Source organism: Pinus tabuliformis, chromosome 2_1 (assembly GCF_031772625.1).
Source record: "Pinus tabuliformis cultivar Carrire ecotype Pingquan chromosome 2_1, CPIR1, whole genome shotgun sequence".
Lineage (NCBI taxonomy): Eukaryota > Viridiplantae > Streptophyta > Pinopsida > Pinales > Pinaceae > Pinus > Pinus tabuliformis.
Window position 1 is genome coordinate 858,744,770 of NC_142299.1, and position 7,516 is coordinate 858,752,285.

A 7,516-nucleotide genomic window follows, 5' to 3' on the forward strand; every position below is an offset into this window, starting at 1 on the left:
TCATGAATCAAGGGATTTGGATGAAGAAATAAATCCTTCCTTAATCGAGCACATCCCAACCACAGTCTCTGATCAAGAGAATGAGCTTCTCACAATCCCTATTTCAGAGTTAGAGGTATAGGAGATGCTTTCTTCAATGGATTTTGACAAATCCCTAGGCCCATATGGCTTCTCATCCCACTTTTATAAGACTTGTTGGAACATCATAAAGGTTTATCTAATTCATATGGTGTCATTTTCTCTCAAATTTGAAAAAGTTGGTGGGAGGAGTAAACTCTACCTTCTTGGTTCTAATCCCAAAAGAGGTAAACCCTTCTGTTAGCTACCTATACCAATAGGTTTCATATTTCATGATTGGCAAATAAAAGTTCCAAATATGCTCTGCTTTGGTGATTCAAAGATCCCATATTTCCATGAGAAGACAAGGTCTGTACAAAAGCTTGATGTTGTCTCAATTTTGATGGATGGTCCAATAGCCTAATCTGGATCATGCCATGTTTCAATTTTCTGTTGTAGAATAGAGAAAGAAGTCTGTCCAAACTGTTTAATCTTGGCAGACCAGTAGTCAGCTAGAGAATTAAGGTTCCCAACTACTTAATCTGGGACCTTGGAAGCAATAAGGGTAGCCTTAGATAGAAAGTCAAAAGAAAAGGTCATAAGAAAAGAAAAGGCATATAAGGGTCTGCAAGTCTAAGTGCACCCTCCATGAAGAAACAAAAAATGCTAGGCAAGTAGATGGGTAGGTAGATGGGGTTGCAGAAATGTCAATCATTTCAAATGAATTTGCTGGTCTAGCATAAAGGAACATCAGTGGATAGAGAAGCTCCTCTTCTCCATCATGTTGCAGCAAAGCAAAGGAGCATGACTAACTCCCTTTTCTCCCCTTTCACATTCATTACTAACATCCCTTCATCAGTTGTGTTCATGAAAGAATTTAAGGTTTTATGTTGGTTCTTATTCCTTTAAAAGCCACATTTCTTGTCTAAAATTCTTTTTATTTTGATCTACTCCCTAAGCTAAGTTGTTTTCACATAAACTTAGTGATATCACCCCTCATTCACCTCTTCCATTCATATTAACCCCTAACTTCGTATTATCTAAATCCCCTATGCTACCCTTTCCCTATTATTATAAACACTATGGTGTATAAACCCCAAGCATTCTATAAATATCCCCTCCCCTTGGCATTATAGCCATATGTTCACTGTCAGGGATTAAATTGACATCCGATCAGTTTAAGAACCCAAACCCAACCCCTCTTTCCCCGTCAGAAGTTATCTAAACCATTAACCCCTTCATTTGCTAAAGAACCTTGTTAATAAACCCATTTTCACCCCTAACCCGCTCATTTGCAAAAATACATGAAAAACCCACTTTTTCATTTTACCCAAAGTTTGGGCGCTATGCGCATTTTTTTATAAAAATACATTGAAAACCATATAAGTTTGCCAAACTCCAAAGGTTCCCGCCGGGCGCATCTTCCAAAAAATATATTATTTTAAACCCCGCCCACATCCGTATTGACCTGGCATCTCAACGATCCGTCAACCGTTGGATCTGGCCCTTTTCATCCGATGGTTCTCATGCATTTCGGAACGGGCCCGACGTCCGAAAGTTACCTTCCGAAATTTGTCAGAGGGTGACGTTAGGCCTCTGCCACGCGTCACCCCCATATCGTATCGGAGCACCCTCTGACAATTCCGCTTCCGTATATAAGGCGGTGCGATATCAAACCGCTTACTGTTTCCGGTTTCCGTTAACCCGCTATGCCAACGTCATTACCACGTCATTGCTGCATCACCGCCGCGTCAGCGCCCCCGTCCGCCCCTGCTCTGACCTGCACGCCACCTCACCATCCCCGTGGATCGCTCCCAAGGCGCCATGTCCCTGATGACGTCATGCTGACGTCATCCGACCTTGACCCCACCTGATGACGTCATGCTGACGTCATCCAAAAAAGGTGCCAAATAACCAAAAAGTCTATATTTTGGCCAAAATTCATGTTTTTCGTTACTTTTGCGAAAAAGACTGTTATTCCCCCTACATGCGTTTTTACGTCCAAATCTATCGCCGACCAGTTGAAATCAACCAGGAGACCGTCGGCGCTTCTATCCCACCTGCATTTGCAAACTTTGCCAAGTAATTCACCAGGTATTTATCAAATTTACCTCCCCTGCGCTCGGTTGTGTCCATAATTGTCTGAAACAAAGTTAAAAGAGTGGGAAAGCTTATAATTTACCGGCAAATCCCCTGTGGCTAGCCTCCATTTTCAATTATAAAGTCGAAATTCACCTACAGAGCCTTGTTTAGCCAAATTCTCACAAAACATACAGTTAGTTCGCGCATTCGTGAACTAAGAACCCAAACTGCACCAATTCACCCTGAAGAGAGCTTTAAGGCCGAGCATTTGCTCTAGTAGTCCTCTGTGCAGTATTCCAATTACTGCTGTTACAATTTACCCTCTCTTCCTTGCAATTCACCTCTATATTGCAAAAATACTCCTCTGTGTTGCTCTGCATAGTAACACCAGTGCATACAAACAGAAGCCTAGAGTAACCATGGATGCACCAGTAGCTCCTGTAGCCTTGAACATTGCTCCATTAAATGCCCCTCAGAGAGAATTGGAATGGAAACCATTAGCAGACCTGGATTATCAGATATCAGAACAAATGCTAATCCACAGCAAGTACCACATCCACTTGTTAAACGAATTGAAGATTAAACATGAGACTGGAACAGATGTATTGGGCATTTGGGATTCTTTCCTCCCTCTCTTCAAGCTCCCTCAGGTCAACCAGTTTCTTGACCTAATCCACCTATGTGCTGAATGCTACGACGCCACTCAGAGGGCTGTGATTGACCCTTCAGGCTCTGTTGTTTTCTATGTCACCCCTGAAGCCATCAGAGAGATGTTGCACTTCAAAACTGAGAAGAAATTAGTCCCTTTATCGCTGGCTGATCTGATAAAGCAAGGAGCCAAATTGATAGATGCTCAGGTCACCAAACTAAATCAATTATTCATTGAATCTGACACTGTGAAGTACCCTCCCATTTCTCATGTTTACCTCAACCAATTGGGCAGGGACCTTGTAGACATGATCAGTCCCATTCTGGGCTATAATTCAATTGAATTTGTTGATGAAACTGTGCTAGTGATGATGCTCATGTTTTCCCCTGGCAAGTCTCCAATCTGCTATGACTATGCCACCTACATATCTGACAAAATACATGAGCAATTAATGAACTTGGAAAGAGAAAGGGTGTTCAGATACACCTCTTACATCTACCACTTAATTTTGTATTATCAACATGAGAAATTTCACTTTGCTATGAAGAGAGTGGATGCACAAGGCAATCCAAGGTCAGTAGTTTATTGGTCCTCTGCTATCCATTGCAGATCCTGTTCTCCATATACTTATTGTGAGTTTATAGACCTCTTCATCCACCCAGCCATGTCTTTGCTTATGAGCTCACCTCCTCCAAGACTAACTGATGAAATGCAGAGGATTCTTCAGCTGTCCAAGGCATACAGCATTGGGGACTGGTACTATTACCAACACCACACAGTCATTAGAATATATGGGTGTGAGTTGCCCCCATACAGATTGCCCAGATATGTGTCCATGAGATTGTTTGCCCTTGAATACTTCAGGCAGTTTGGGAACGCTGATGTACTACATTTTTCAGGCAAAGGCAAGAAGGCACAGCTCAAAGTGAGAAACCAATTAGGCCACTTCATTTATAACAAAAGGGAGGAAGGTTGGCGAGAAGCAGATGGAATGCTAGAATCCCTTGGCCTATAGACCAGTTTCCTTTGGAAACCTTATGACCCCAATCACTTCATAACTTTAAGAAGGGTCAAGTATAGGCTGGCCAGTTATGACCACGTAAGGTTGCCTCATATAGAAAAATATGCAAATCAAATAAAGTGGAGGAGAGGCACCTTAGAGGAAGCTGTCACACAAGAAGAATTAAATCAAAGAGCAGTAAAAAATCTCCAAAAGATGGCTGACTTAGAGCTTTGTGCACAGGTATTGCTCTTACAGGCACTCAAGTGGGAGCAGCTGCCTTATCCTCCACAGCACAGCAGCAAGCAGCCAAAGCTACTGATCAAACCTCTAGCAAAGGAAAAGAGAAAGAAATGGAGCCAGAGCAGCCACCTCATGAATAGGTACAGCAGCAGGAAGTGCAGCAACAACAACAGGTACAACAGCAACAAGGGGGGCAGCAAGAAAAAGAACAGCCAGTGCAACAAGAGCAAACATCACAGGCCCTAGAATCCACCGGGCAGCAAGCTCAGGATAATCTGCCTCCTAGGCAGGAGACAACAGTGGAGGCCTCAGTCCTCCAAACCCCACAAAAAGAATACATAAGTAGAAAGAGGGACAGAGAGACTCCCCTCACAACATCAACAACTCATGGGGAGAAACGACACAGGATGAATCCCTTTTCCGAGGAAGAAATGCCAATAGGGCAATCTGTAGGCATGGGCCCACCTAGCATGGAGGCATCTGCAAGTTCCTTCCAGCAGGAACAAGAGAGGACAGTGGGAGGAGAAGTCATCTCCTCAAGCCAGCAAAGAGGAGCTGAGGTGGGCATCAAGCAGCAGTTCATTGATATAAAGAAGAGGAATGAGCCCATAAGAGTACAGCTATATAATCATTTGTTGAAAATGGCTCCCACTAACCAGCAAAGACTAATGTCTGCATATGATGTCCAGGAGGGCAAGATGATCATGAGCCACTTTATGCCAGCCGTGTTGCAGCCGCAGTCAGCTGCAGATTACATAAGGACCAACCTTGAGGTCCTTGCCAAGGACATCCACCCAATGGATAAAATCGAATTACATAAGCAAATGGGTGAGATGGTGTATGCCTCCTTGGCAGATAAGACATTGGAGAACTACAGGCTAGAAAATAGCCTAAATAATACAGCTGCCCAACTTGAGTTGGAGAGAGCATCCTCTCAAGCAAAGGACAACAGAATCAAAGCCTTAGAGGAGATAATCATAGAACTTGGGCATGATCCCAAGGACATCAAGGCTGTACAAGCATTATTGAAGTTAAGGGATGCAGATTTGGCAGCACTAAGGAAAATGGTAAAAGTCCCAGCAACCATTCACCCACAAACTGGAGAAGTTGCCCAGCTGAGACATGACCAAGATGCATCAGCTATGCTGGTGTCCCTATATAAACAGCTGATCCAAACACAAGAGAAATTGGGAGAATCAGAGGCTGCACAGGCTGCACTGCAGGCAGCATTACAACAAAAATAAGGAGGACAAACATCTCAGCCTCCTCCAGAAATAATTAACCTGGAGGAACCTCCTCAGACTACTGCTCCTCCTACTGAACAGACAGCACCATCTACATCAGCAATTGCACCAACAATAGAGCAAGCTCCAAGCCTGGATATGCAGAAGCTCAAGAGTGAAATCCAAGCCCTGGAAGCCCAAATGGCAGAGCTAAATGAGGCCAGGGAGAGTTTAGCCAAGCTCAATGAAAGATATGATAAATCCAAGCAGACTGTGGCAGAAAAAGGAAGGGAAATAAAGGCCCTTAAGGATAAGATAAAGGAGCTGGAGAAGGAGCTCACACTTGAAAAAGTGACAGCTGAGCTTAAGACAGTTTTATGGGCCAACATTGGCCAATCAATCACTGATCAATGGCAATACATTGAGACCATTCATGAGCAAATAGAGCTCATAGGAAAAGCACACAGAGAAATCCAGAGATCAAGGGCATCTCTAGGCAACATGCCTGAGGTTGCCAATAGAATGATTAATGTGCTTAATAACAGAACAAGTGCTCAGCTGGCAGCAATGGGAATCTCCAGTAGAACTGAAACCATCCAGCTAATAAAAAGAGTCCTCACACTAAGAAACCTGGTACAAACACTGGAAAGAAGAAGCCAGGACATGCAGACAGAGGTAAATAAGTTCACGGACAAATTTGTGGCATTGCAAAACAGAGGTCTTCCTAGCTTACTGAACAGCGCAGGAAGACTACTTTCCCATGAACATTATGCCAAAAGGGTCAACACATTTGCTACAAATCAGATTACAGAAAGACCCAACACTTCAGAAGAATCAGGGCCAGCATCAGGGCAGAGTCTCTACAACAGGGTTGAGAATTTATTTTTCATTATGAATGAGATCCAGCATTTGTTTGAAGTGCCTCCAAATTTCTACAAATACACAGAGGCAGATGAGACCCTAGAGGCAATCCTGAGACATAAATTGCCCACACAGGAATTTTGGACCAAAATGATACAAACAATACTGTAAACCAGAGCCTGTATTCAAGTTTTTCTTTTTTTATATAAATTATCATGCATAGGAAAATTATGATAAAATCAGCATGCATGGAGAAAAATGGGCTGAGCCAACTCAGCAAAACTATTCGGCCACTAAAGCAGCACTGGCAGTCACAGGTGACAGAGCCGAAAAGATACAGGAGGACAGAGCCACAAAGACACGTCATCCAGCATTTATAACAGAACATTCAACCGACTCAGTGGCCTCCAAAGGTCAAAAAGTCTTCTGACAGAATTGAAGAGCATTTATGTGGTATTCAAAGTTGTAATAACTTCTTATCTGCTTTCTGAACAAGTTGGTGAACGTATTTATTTCTCAGATGACTCAACGCCTTAGATATTTTGTATGACCGCTTGTATATATACCCCCCTCGCATAAGTTTGCAGGGGTTGTTGTTGATCTCTCTTCTAGAGTTTCTTATGCTGTAAATTTCCAGATTATTAATACAAAAAGTGATGGAATTTCCAAAGCTCTGTGTTATCTGAGGCATTCTGGTGTTTTGCTGAAACTTACAGGATTCCTGCGTACTTCATGGCACAATAAGTTCTCCTTAAAACTCTTCGTTATGTGTTTTGTTATCTTTTCATACCTCTTTCATGTTGCTGTGTTTCATAGTTAATGGCAAAGAAAAAGAATAGTTCCAGGATTTATTCACAGAATACCCTGAGCTCAATCTATGCTGTTATAAATGTTTTTCTTCAGTTATAGTCATAAGGTGTAATTCTTAACTGCTGCACCTCCAAACTATATCTTTCACAGTGATTGTTGTTTCAGGAATTCAAGTTTGCTCCTTTGCAACATATCTCTTTCCTACACCCTCAGCTTAGTGGAAAATTCTTAATTGCTTTTCACTGGTTAAGCACAGTTCACAATCACAATTTAAATTCTGTTCCATGATGTATTTGAATGGCCCTGCAGTTTCAGCAACTCAACTCAATCCCTTAGACAACCTGTAGCCACAGACTCCATTGCCCAATGGACTAGAACTATCTGAAGATTTCCACCTTAGCTACAGAAGACATCCCTCAACCAAAACATAAAACCAAACCCTGAACTCATAACTAGCCTAAAATCTTCACAAAACAGAGACAAACCTTAAAGAGAGAGCCCTCTCTGATTACAGTTTGGCTAGAAACTGTAATCCAAAGATTGGTTAGTGGTTACCCCGGCCGTATTCCCTTGGGAGTCAAAGGGAACAAC